This window comes from Triticum dicoccoides, chromosome 5A (assembly GCF_002162155.2).
Source record: "Triticum dicoccoides isolate Atlit2015 ecotype Zavitan chromosome 5A, WEW_v2.0, whole genome shotgun sequence".
NCBI classification, from domain to species: Eukaryota; Viridiplantae; Streptophyta; class Magnoliopsida; order Poales; family Poaceae; genus Triticum; species Triticum dicoccoides.
In genome coordinates this window covers 569,946,594-569,958,644 of record NC_041388.1, presented here as the reverse complement: position 1 = coordinate 569,958,644, position 12,051 = coordinate 569,946,594, and positions in this window count along the sequence as shown.

The following is a 12,051-nucleotide window of genomic DNA, read 5'->3' as shown; positions in this document are numbered from 1 at the left end:
CCGGTCTCTCCCATGCTCTCCACGAACATGATCGACGTCCTCAATTCTACGATGCTGCGCGCTGTGGACACCGGCCTCCTTCATCGCCTCACCACTTGACATGCAGCATCCAATATATCTCTCTACGCGGACGACGTCGTCGTTTTTTGTCATCCGGACAACCATGATGAAAGGGCATTTCCCTACTTTATGTTTTGGATGATGATGACAACCCTTTCTTGGTCTAATCGTGTGCTATATGTTTCAGGTTCTTGATGCTTAGGCTTACACCGGATTGCTATTGCCTCTCGTAGGAAAAGATCGAAGATGTGTCCTCTACGCTTTTATTTTCTTTGATCGTAGAGTACCCGTACTATCAAGAGGGAATCCTCATTAGGAAGCTCTGGGGGAATCTTTTCACGTACACTTTCCTCACCCCTCATTTGTCTTCCTCAGTTGTGAGAGAGTGTGTTCCCCCTATCTTTTTTCATTCTGTTTTCTGCTCTTCCCAGCGGTTGTACCGCCCCCTGGTGCGGTTGTACCGCTGGTCCTTGTCCCTCTCCAGCTTTTACCAAGCGGTTGTACCGCTGCCTCCGGGCGGTGGTACCGCCACCTTGCTCAACAAAGGCTAGGGCGGTGGTTCTGGCCATGCACGCTCAAGTACCGCTCAAGGTTCTGTTTTGATGCGGTTCTCGGGCGGTGGTGGCCCGGTTGATCCGGTCGATCCTCGTTGACCGGTACCACCGGTGGTCTGAGCGGTTCTTCCGCTCAGAACTTCGCCGTCCAAGAGCTCAAGGCCATGCGGTTGTTCCGGTCTTGCACCGCTCATGTACCGGTCTCGTCTTTGTTCTGAGGCGGTAGTTGTGCGGTGGCTGGGCGGTTGGTCCGGTCATTTTTCTTAACCGGTACTACCGCCCAGTGGCCTGGTTGTACCGCCTGGTAGGGTTCTGCAGCTACACCGTGAGTCCCGGTTGTACCGGGACAAGGACCGGTTGTACCGCTGCGGGGCTAAAAACGCAGCAACGGCTGGATTTTTAGGGTTGCTATATAAGAGTGTTTCTCCCACCTACCACTCTCACCTTTGACCTCTCTTACTCCAGCATTAATGCACTTCAAGCTCTCTTGCCCGATCTCTCTCCCTAGCCACTCAAACTTGTTGATTTGCTAGGGATTGAAGGAGGAGACCTAGATCTACACTTCCACCAAAGGATAATTGCTTCCCCCATACTTTCTTGTGTGGATTTTGTTACTCTTGGGTGTTTGAGCACCCTAGACGGTTGAGGTCACCTCGGAGCCATATTCCATTGTGGTGAAACTTCGTGGTTTCGTTGGGAGCCTCCAATTAAATTGTGGAGAGAGCCCCAACCTTATTTGTAAAGGTTCGGTCGCCGCCTTCAAGGGCACCAGTAGTGGAATCACGGCCTCTCGCATTGTGTGAGGGCGTGAGGAGAATACGGTGGCCCTAGTGGCTTCTTGGGGAGCATTGTGCATGCCTCCACACCGCTCCAACGGAGACGTACTTCCCTTCAACGGGAAGGAACTTCGGTAACACATCCTCGTCTTCACCGTCTCCACTCTTGGTTATCTTGTGCCTTTACTTGTGCAAGCTTATTTGTGTTATATCTCTTTCTTGCTTGTGTTCCTATCCTTGCTGCATCATATAGGTTGCTCACCTAGTTGCATATCTAGGCAACCTACTTTGATGCAAAGTTTAAATTGTTAAAGAAAAGCCAAAAAATTATTAGTTGCCTATTCACCCCCCTCTAGTCAACTATATCGATCCTTTCAATTGGTATCAGAGCCTCGTCTCTTTATTAAGGACTTTACCGTCCGAAGAGTATGGTTGATACCGTAGAAGGCATGGAGGAACACTCCGGTGCGAATCCGACCTCGTCTACAGGCGATGGGGGAACCTCGGTCTCTCATGAGGAGTTTAATGTGGCCTTGGAGACATTGAAAACCTCCATGACGACCGAGGTTGAAAGCATGTTTACTAAATTCCTTGAGGGGCTTAAACTGTCCACCGCACCGTTAAAAGTGGGTGATCCCACCAACAAGGTGACGGATGCTATCTCTGATAAGGGGGAAGCTAGTAGTGAAAAGGCTCCTTCTTCTAGTGGTAAAAATGGCACCGGCATCTTTGCTCATGTGGAACCACCACTTGTTTATGGTGGACCGGTTCCCTCCACTCATTTGAATCATGTCGGTCCTCCCCCTAAGATTGTGAAAAATGAGGACTTTGATTCTTGGGTTTACCGCTTTAAGCGTCATTTAAATCATGTGAACACTAACCTTTGGAGAATCATTGAAGAAGGTTTCTATCCGCATGATCCAAGCAACTTCACTCCTCGAGAAGCCGCGGATAATCAATTCAATGAGAATGCTCTCTTCATCATTCAAGATGCAATTCCACCCGAAGACCTACCTCATCTTCGTCCCTTCGCCTTGGCCAAAGATGCATGGCATTGTGTTGTCTCTCTCTAGCAGGGAAGCGCAAGCATTCAACGCTCCAACTATGAAGTGGTGCAAGATGAGGCCGATGAGTTTGCAATGAAAGAAGATGAAGAACCTCGTGAGCTTTATTGGAGAGTAACCAAACTCGCGGTCTCACTACGAGATCACGGGAGCAAGGACACGGATGACAATTGGATCAAGCGCAAATTCCTCAAGGCAATGATGCCCTATCACAAGGCCATGTCCTACGTCATTCATCAAAGACCGGACTTCCACACTTTGACCTCAAGCTAAGTGTTGGATGAGTTTGTGGCCATGAACATTTTGGACAAGACCGCCAACAATGCGGTGCTTCGTTCTCAAAGGGCAAAGAAGCCCAACCTTGCATTGAAGGCCAAGTTGTCCTTTGAAGAAGAAGAAGAAGAGGAAGAAGAGGAGAGCAACCCCGAGGATACAAAGTATGCATATCATGAACACATGGCACTCGCTTCAAGGAAATTTTGGAGCAAGAAAAACTCGAGGCCAAACTTTAGCAAAAACAACTCAAGTGGCACGAAGAGCAAGAAACGTGTAAGGACTTTCTACAATTGTGGCAACGTGAGTCATTTTGTTGTGGAGTGCCCGTATGAGAAGAGGGAAGACAATGGTGGCAAGCTCATCCGAAAGGACAAGGCCAAGTCGTTCCCCAACAAGAGCAACTTCACCAAGAAGACTCCTCCCAAGGCATTGGTGGTATAAGAAGAGTATAATGAGGATGATGACGATGATGAAGGTGATGAGTCAGTTGCCATGGCCTCCGTTGCCATTGCGACGACTCCACGGGTGTCTCTCTTCGACTCACCCAATGAGAGCATCACCACCAAGTGCCTCATGGCTAAAGCCACCAACAAGGTAACCCCCAACATCAAAACTACCATTATTAATCATCCTTCTCCAACGGATAGCATTAATGAACTTGAGGGAACTAATGCGGAGGAGAATGAATTTGAGACCTTTATGGGTAAACTCAAGGGCAAGTCCAAGAAGCACTTTGTTGCTCTCTTGGAACAACTTGGTGAAGCCAATGCCATGATCGACGCTCACGAAGATACCATCTCTAAGATGGAAGGGCATAGCCGTGACTATGCCGATGAGATTTCAGATCTTTCCAATACTCTTGAGGAAGAGCGTGGTCTTCGTTTGGCTCTTGAGTAGTCACACAACGAAGATCATGCTAAATTAAAGAAAGATCTTGATCATGCTCTTATTGTTTCTCGTGTGCTAAATTCCGAGAAGGCCGAACTTGGGGTTGATCTTGCTAGACTCAAAGAGGAGTTTGATATACTTGACAAGGCCCACAAGGCCTTGAAGGGTATTCACGCTAGTCTCAAGGAGTCTCATGATCAACTCCAAGTGAAGCTAACTAAGGAGAAAGCCACATTTCCTCATATGGTTTTAATTGATAATGCAAATGCTACTAACCCGTGTTGTGAGCATATACATCTTGTTGAGGAAAATGCTAAGTTGAAGGAGAAGCTTGAGAAAGGCCTTGTGTCATGTATACAAGGTAAGAAGAACCTCAACGACCTTTTGAGTAGTCAAAAGGAAGTCGTGGCCAAGGAAGGGATTGGGTACGCACCCAAGCCCAAGAACAAGAAGAAGAATGACAAGGCCAAATGACCTCCCCCTCTCAAGCAAACTTTTGTGAAGGAGGGAGATGGTGCATCCAAGGAGAAGAAGAACGATGCGAAGGGTGGCGGTGCCGAGAAGGGCAATGCCACCCCTCCAAACAAAGCCGGCGACTTTAATCCTTCTTATGTGTTATGCCGTGCTAGTGATGGGCATGTTTATGCCAAATTTGTTGGTTCTCCCTATGAATACATTGAATGGTCTATTTGGGTTCCTAAGACCCTTGTTACTAACATCAAAGGACCCATTACAAAATGGGTACCTAAAACCAAGCATTAATCTCTTGTAGGTGTTTGCTTCCGGTGGGGGATCATGGTTGCTCGATAGTGGAGCTACAAATCATATGACCGGAAGCAAGGACTTGGTGGTGGACGTGCACAAGATTTCCTCTATGCCCACCAATGTCGAATGGGGTGATGCCTCGTCCTCTAAGGTATAGGGACTCGGCAAGGTTGTCATTTATCATGATCTCACGATCGAGAAGGTCATGCTTGTAGAGTCCCTTGCATACAATTTACTTTCCGTTTGTCAACTTGCAATCATGGGCTTTGCCACCTTCTTTGATATTGATACCGTGGCCCTCTTGTGGAGCAAGACTCTTAAAGTAGCCTTTGTTGGGCATGTCGAGAACGGTCTATATGTGATTAACTTTTCGGAGCGACCCACTAAGACCGCGACATGCCTAATGGCTAAAGTTGATGTGGGATGGCTTTGGCATTGCCGTCTAGCCCATGTCAATATCAGATCTTTGCAAAGTCTTCTCAAGGGGGACCATGTCCGTGGACTAACAAATGTTAGTTTTGCTAAAGATCGTGCTTGCAGTGCTTGTATCGAAGGAAAGCTACATGAGAAGGCTCACCCTCCCACGACTATCATTTACTCAAATAGGCCTTTGGAGCTCCTTCACATGGATCTCTTTGGGCCTCCATCCTTCGATAGTCTTGGGGGTAGGAATTATTGCTTGGTGATTGTGGATGACTACTCAAGATACACTTGGGTGTATTTCTTCAAGAGGAAGAGCGAGACCCAACAAACCGTCATTGACTTTGCAAATGAAGCACAACGTCAACACAATGCAAAGATCTTGACAATAAGAAGTGACAACGGCACTGAGTTCAAAAACTACACCTTGGATGAGTTTCTTAGTGATGAGGGGATCAAGCATCAATACTCCGCACCTTACACCCCTCAACAAAACAGTGTTGCGGAGAGGAAGAACCGGACGTTGATGGATGCGGCAAGGACCATGATGGCGGAGTTCAAGTCTCCGTGCAACTTTTGGGCCGAAGCCATCAACACCGCGTGTCATGCATCCAATCGACTCTACCTCCGCAAGGGCTTGAACAAGACTCCATATGAGATACTCACCGGTAACAAGCCCAACCTCAAGTACTTCCGGGTGTTCGGGTGTAAGTGTTTCATTCTCAAGAAAGGTGTTCGGTTGTCTAAATTTGAGGCTAGAGCTTATGAGGGCATACTTGTTGGTTATGCTACAAACTCTCATGCTTACCGTGTCCTCAATAAATCCACGGGACTTATTGAGGAGACGTGTAATGTGGAGTTTGATGAGAATAACGGCTCCCAAGTGGAGCAAAGTGACACTTGTGATGTAGGTGATAAAATTCCTCCCCAAGCCATAAGAAGAATGGGTGTTGGCTTTATCCTACCCATTGAGGAACCCCTTATGGCCGAAGGAGAAGGACAAAGCTCCACTCAAGTGGAGCCATCACCAACCTAAGGCCCACACGCTTCCGAAGAACAACATGAAGGCCCTCATCCTCAAGAACATTACCAAGGGCAAGATCACGCTCAAGACGGTGTTGACACATCAAGTGATGCCCAAGGTCAAGTTCTCTCCTTCGAGCAAGTTCAAGAACAAGAACAAGCTCAAGACGACGCCCAAGATGATCAAGTGACCACTCCTCGTCTCACTCCCGAGGAGGAATTAGAGCGTCGTGCCGCCAAGGTTGCTTCCAAGCTCTCCACCAAGGATCATCTCATGACGAATGTGCTTGGAAGCTTAAGAAAGGGGGTAAGCACTCGTAGACAATTAGCAAATTATTGTGAGCATCACGTGTTTGTCTCTTGTGTGGAACCCCACAAGGTCTATGAGGCGCTAGAAGATCCGGATTGGCTCAATGCCATGCATGAAGAACTCAACAACTTCGAGCGCAACAAAGTGTGGAGATTGGTACCAAGACCGATGGGGAATCACAATGTCATTGAAACCAAGTGGATATTTAAGAACGAGCAAGATGCCCATGGGATTATCATTCGCAACAAGGCTCGTTTGGTAGCACAAGGCTACTCCCAAGTCGAGGGTATCAACTACGGTGAAACCTTTGCTCCCGTTGCTCATCTTGAATCTATTCGCATGTTAATTGCTTATGCTTCTCATCATAACTTTAAGTTACAACAAATGGATGTGAAGAGTGCTTTTCTTAATGGTCCCGTTAATGAATTGGTTTATGTCAAGCAACCCCCCGGGTTCGAGGATCCCTACTTTCCCGATCATGTGTATCAACTCGATAAGGCACTCTATGGCCTTAAACAAGCCCCACGTGCGTGGTATGACTACCTTACCGAGTTGTTACAAGACCGTGGTTTTGAAGTTGGGCTAATCGACCCCACTCTTTTTTACTAAGAAGGTCAAAGGGGATTTGTTTGTGTGTGCCAATTATATGTTGATGATATCATCTTTGGTTCCCCTAACAAAGCTTTCAATGAGGAATTTGCCGCTCTCATGACCTCAAAGTTCGAGATGTCTTCCATGGGAGAGTTGAAGTTCTTTCTAGGGTTTGAAGTGAAGCAAAGAAGAGAAGGAACCTTCATCAACCAAGCCAAATATACTCAAGACATGCTCAAGAGATTCAAGCTAAGTGATGTCAAGCCGGCTTCCACTCCAATGCCCACCAAGTGCCAACTTGACATAGATCCCAATGGTAAAGCGGTGGATCAAAAGGTATATCGATCCATGATAGGCTCCTTGCTCTACCTTTGTGCATCTATACCGGGTATCATGTTGAGTGTGGGAATTTGTGCACGGTTTCGAGCCGCACCTAAGGAAAGCCACTTTGTGGCGGTCAAGCGAATCTTTTGATATTTGGCTCATACCCCAAACTTTGGCTTATGGAACCCAAGAGGAGCAAATTTCAAGCTTGTAGGATATTCGGATTCCGATTGGGCGGGAGACAAAGTGGATAGGAAGTACACTTCCGGAGGGTGCCAATTCCTTGGTTGCTCTTTGGTAAGTTGGTCTTCTAAGAAGCAAAGTTGTGTGTCTCTCTCGTCCACCAAAGCGGAGTATGTGGCGGCCGGTAGTTGTTGTGCACAACTCTTATGGATGAGGCAAACTTTAAAGGATTACGATGTCATTTGTGACAAAGTGCCTCTTTGGTGTGACAATGAAAGTGCCATCAAGATTTCCCTCAACCTGGTGCAACACTTCAAGACAAAGCATATTGAGATTCGGTATCACTTCATCCGGGACCACATTAGGAGAGGAGAGATCGAACTCAACTATGTCAACACTCATGATAACCTTGCAGATATCTTCACGGAGCCTTTGGATGAAGCAAGATTTCACGAGTTAAGGCATGAGCTAAATATCATCAATTCGAGCAATGTTGCTTGAGCCCTTGCACACCCCACTATACTCAACGTGTTGTCTTGTTTAGGCGTAGGCATGGACATAGGGGGAGTGTTGTTCTCTCAATGAACTCTCCCTTCCCCCATTATGCATAAATCAATCACCTCTTTCACATTAGCCACTTTTGATGGTAATTGTGCTTCAAAGACGAGTTTTGGTCATGGGTCCAAGGATAATTCTTCGCGGTGCCCAATTGACTCAAACATAGGTGGCTCCGGTCACCGTCCTCTCTTGGGGAGGTTGGAGTTAGCTTTTTGTTCTCGTGTTGTTTTCTCTCGTTCTTTCTTTGCTCTTTGCGTTGAGTTCTCCTAGGGTGTTGTTTATCTCCTGTTTCGTGCTCTTTCTTCCCCTCCTCAGATTGCACTCATTTGATCTTGGCTTGGGCATAGGTGGTTGGGCGGTACAACCAGGATCACGGGCGGTTCTACCGCTGGTACCTGGTTGTGCCATCCCAATGGGTCTCCGTTCGGTGCTTGGGCGGTTCCACCGCTCAAACCCATGGTAACCTATGTCCGGTACTACCGGTGGACGCCGGGCGGTACTACCGCTGCCTTCCAAGCACCAGAAGTATTGCCTCCAACCACCGGCCTGTACCAGACGAGCGGTACAACCGCTCCCCCGAGCGGTACTACCAGGACGTGTCTACGGGCCTATATATACTCAACGGGGCTGAAGGGTTTTCTTTTTCCCTTCTCCCTCGTTCCTCTTCTCTGTGCCCTAGCCGCCGGCCCTCTTTTCCCCTTCCCCGGAGTGCGTCTCGCGCTTCGGATCCTTGGGCTCTCCGTGGATTCTCTCCGTGGAGGCCTCCCGATCTCTTCCCATGGATGGTGGTAATGCCTCGTGTTCTTTGCACCTAGATCTTTCTAGGGTTCTTCCTTTGTCTAGGGCATTACTTAACTTTCCGCGATTAGTGTTTGAACTATGGAGTTGAAGAGATCTTTGTTTGCCTCCTGTCTTGTTTGCAGCACTTAGAATTCAGAATATTACTTGTGTGATTAGTATGCCTCGGTTAGATCTATCTCCCCTGGTAGTGCCACTGTCAGCGGTTCTACCGCCCCTACGGGCGGTACAACCGCTAGAGCGGTACTACCGGCAGAGGATCCGGTACAACCGGAGTATATCAACCACCTAGCACTGTTCTATCTTCTCTGTTGCCGCAACATGTTCCTTTTCTGCTAGTGTGTGCAATCCTCTCATCCTTGCTAGGTATTGTGTGCTCTTTTCGTGTGTGTGTTCAGGTGGCTCTAGTTCTCGCTCTGCTCCTCGCAAGACCAAGAAGAGGGCACGAAGGACCTTGCGCCCGGTTGTGTCTGATGATGAAGAAGAAGTTCTGATTCCCACCAAGCCCACTCCCTGTGAAAAGTCTGCAGCTGCTAAGCAACGTGTAGTTAGGTCGTTGCATCGTTGGAAAGTCAAGGAATGGGAAGCCTTCCGATCAAGGAATCCGTATGAGGTTCCCATTGCTCCTCGTTGGACCACCATTCAGTTCCGAAATGAGATGCAAGTGTAGATTGTTCATGAACTCTTTGAGCACAACAAGAACATATATGCCAAGCAGTGGGCAATTGATCTTGACCATTGGAGGAACAACCTGGAGTATTTTGGTGAGGTGCTGGCTCTCTGCGAGGAGTTTGATCTTGTCAAGCTCATGTCAGTCAACTGTGACTTTGATGTTCAACTCATCCATCAGTTCTATGCCACGGTTCATTTTGGGGAAGATGATGCGCGCACTCTCACCTTCATGTGTCGTGATGAATTGTTTCAAGTTCCCTGGAGGGCATTCTGCAATGCTATTGGGTACGAGGATACCGGTCTGGAAGGAAGGGGTGGCATTTGTCCTCATGATCTTCCTGAGTCCATGCCTAAGGAGAAGCTTGCCCCTCTGTACATTCGGGGCCGTGGGATTATTGGAGAATCCAAGGATTTGGAAAAGGTCTATGACATCATGCACCGAGTGTTCCGCAATGTGCTCTTTCCCAAGGTGGGCAATCAAGATGAGATTCATGGTTATCTGGTTGATTTGATGGTTGCTATGAAGACCATGGTGGGGACAGGGGCAACGTTTGATGTGTCCAATTGGATGTGGCATGAGATGTACAACATGGTCATCTACCGCAAAGTCCCAATCTATGCTCCGTTTGTCATGTGCTTTCTGAACTCTGTGTGGGCTGTTCGTCGTCCTGGAGAGCTCCTCACTTCTCCAGACAACCTCACTGTTCATGAGGTCAAGCTCCTTAAGAAGAAGAAGCATGCCGAGCCTCGCTTCCCTGCCAATGCTCCTGAGGATGTCTATGCTACTTCTGACGATGAGGACTTTGAGATGGAGCCAGGGGCCAAGCCCCCATAGGTGGCCAAGCTCACTGCCAAGGTGAAGAAGACCTTTTGTCTCCAGGCTGACATCCAGAAGAGGATGTATGAGGCACATGTCAATGAGAAGCTTGCACAACGTCGCCAAATTGCAATGATGAAGCACCTCAACATGCCAGTTCAGAGTGGCTCTGAGAAGAGCATCACCCCGGAGGAGCGTTGGATATCTACCCATAGCACCTGGACTGATGATGAAGCCCCTCCCCAGCCATCCTCCTCGTTTGCAACAGCTGACAATGCCATGGAAGAATCCGATCATGACGACGATGACGACTCTGATGATGAGGATCCAGATGCGACCGAGGAGTCAGAGGAGGACGCCTGAGCTTTGGTATGCTAGCTTCGCTCTTTTCCTTTTTGGTGTCTTGATGCCAAAGGGGGAGAGGGTTCTATAGGTCTCGGGGATTTGCATGGGTTTTTCTTTTTCTCGTTTTCTCGTGTTGGTCTATGTTCGTGGACTTGTTTCGTTCCTTGCTGTGTGTGAGACTTGTTACTCCTGTTACCTTTCCGTTCATCGGTCTTTATCATTATTATTGCACTCTAAGTATTATATTGTCTCTTTTTTATGCTCAGAGTGGTGAGTCTATAAAATTTAGGGGGAGTCTAATCTTGAAAGTGTGCCCATGCTTTCTAACAGCTAGTTCCTATTGGGGCACATATTCAGGGGGAGTTCCATCTAGATTTCATTGACTTATCTCTTGCAAATCGTGTTGTTGTCATCATCCACCAAAAAGGGGGAGATTGAAAGGGCCTTTCCCTACTTTATGTTTTGGATGATGATGACAACCCTTTGTTGGTCTAATCGTGTGCTATATGTTTCAGGTTCTCGATGCTTAGGCTTACATCGGATTGCTATTGCCTCTCGTAGGAAAAGATCGAAGACGTGTCCTCTACGCTTTTATTTTCCTTGGTCGTAGAGTACCCGTACTATCAAGAGGGAATCCTCATTAGGAAGCTCTGGGGAATCTTTTCACGTACACTTTCCTCACCCCTCATTTGTCTTCCTCGGTTGTGAGAGAGTGTGTCCCCCCTATCTTTTTCCTTCTGTTTTCTGCTCTTCCCAGCGGTTTTACCGCCCCTGGTGCGGTTGCACCGCTGGTCCTTGTCGCTCTCCAGCTTTTACTGAGCGGTTGTACTGCTGCCTCCGGGCGGTGGTACCGACACCTTGCTCAACAAAGGCTAGGGCGGTGGTTCCGGCCATGCACCGCTCAAGTACTGCTCAAGGTTCTGTTTTGATGCGGTTCTCGGGCGGTGGTGGCCCGGTTGATCCGGTCGATCCTCGTTGACCGGTACCACCGGTGGTCTGAGCGGTTCTTCCGCTTAGAACTTCGCCGTCCAAGAGCTCAAGGCCATGCGGTTGTTCCAGTCTTGCACCGCTCATGTACCGGTCTCGTCTCTGTTCTGAGGCTGTAGTTGTGCGGTGGCTGGGCGGTTGGTCCGGTCATTTTTCTTAACTGGTACTACCGCCCAGTGGCCCGGTTGTACCGCCTGGTAGGGTTCTGCAACTACACCATGAGTCCCGGTTGTACCGGGACAAGGACCGGTTGTATTGTTGCGGGGCTGAAAACGCAGCAACGGCTGGATTTTTAGGGTTGCTATATAAGAGTGTTTCTCCCACCTACCACTCTCACCTTTGACCTCTCTTACTCCAGCATTAATGCACTTCAAGCTCTCTTGCCCGATCTCTCTCCCTAGCCACTCAAACTTGTTGATTTGCTAGGAATTGAAGGAGGAGACCTAGATCAACACTTCCACCAAAGGATAATTGCTTCCCCCATACTTGTGTGGATTTTGTTACTCTTGGGTGTTTGAGCACCCTAGATTATTGAGGTCACGTCGGAGCCATATTCCATTATGGTGAAGCTTCGTGGTTTCGTTGGGAGCCTCCAATTAAGTTGTGGAGAGAGCCCCAACCTTGTTTGTAAAGGTTCGTT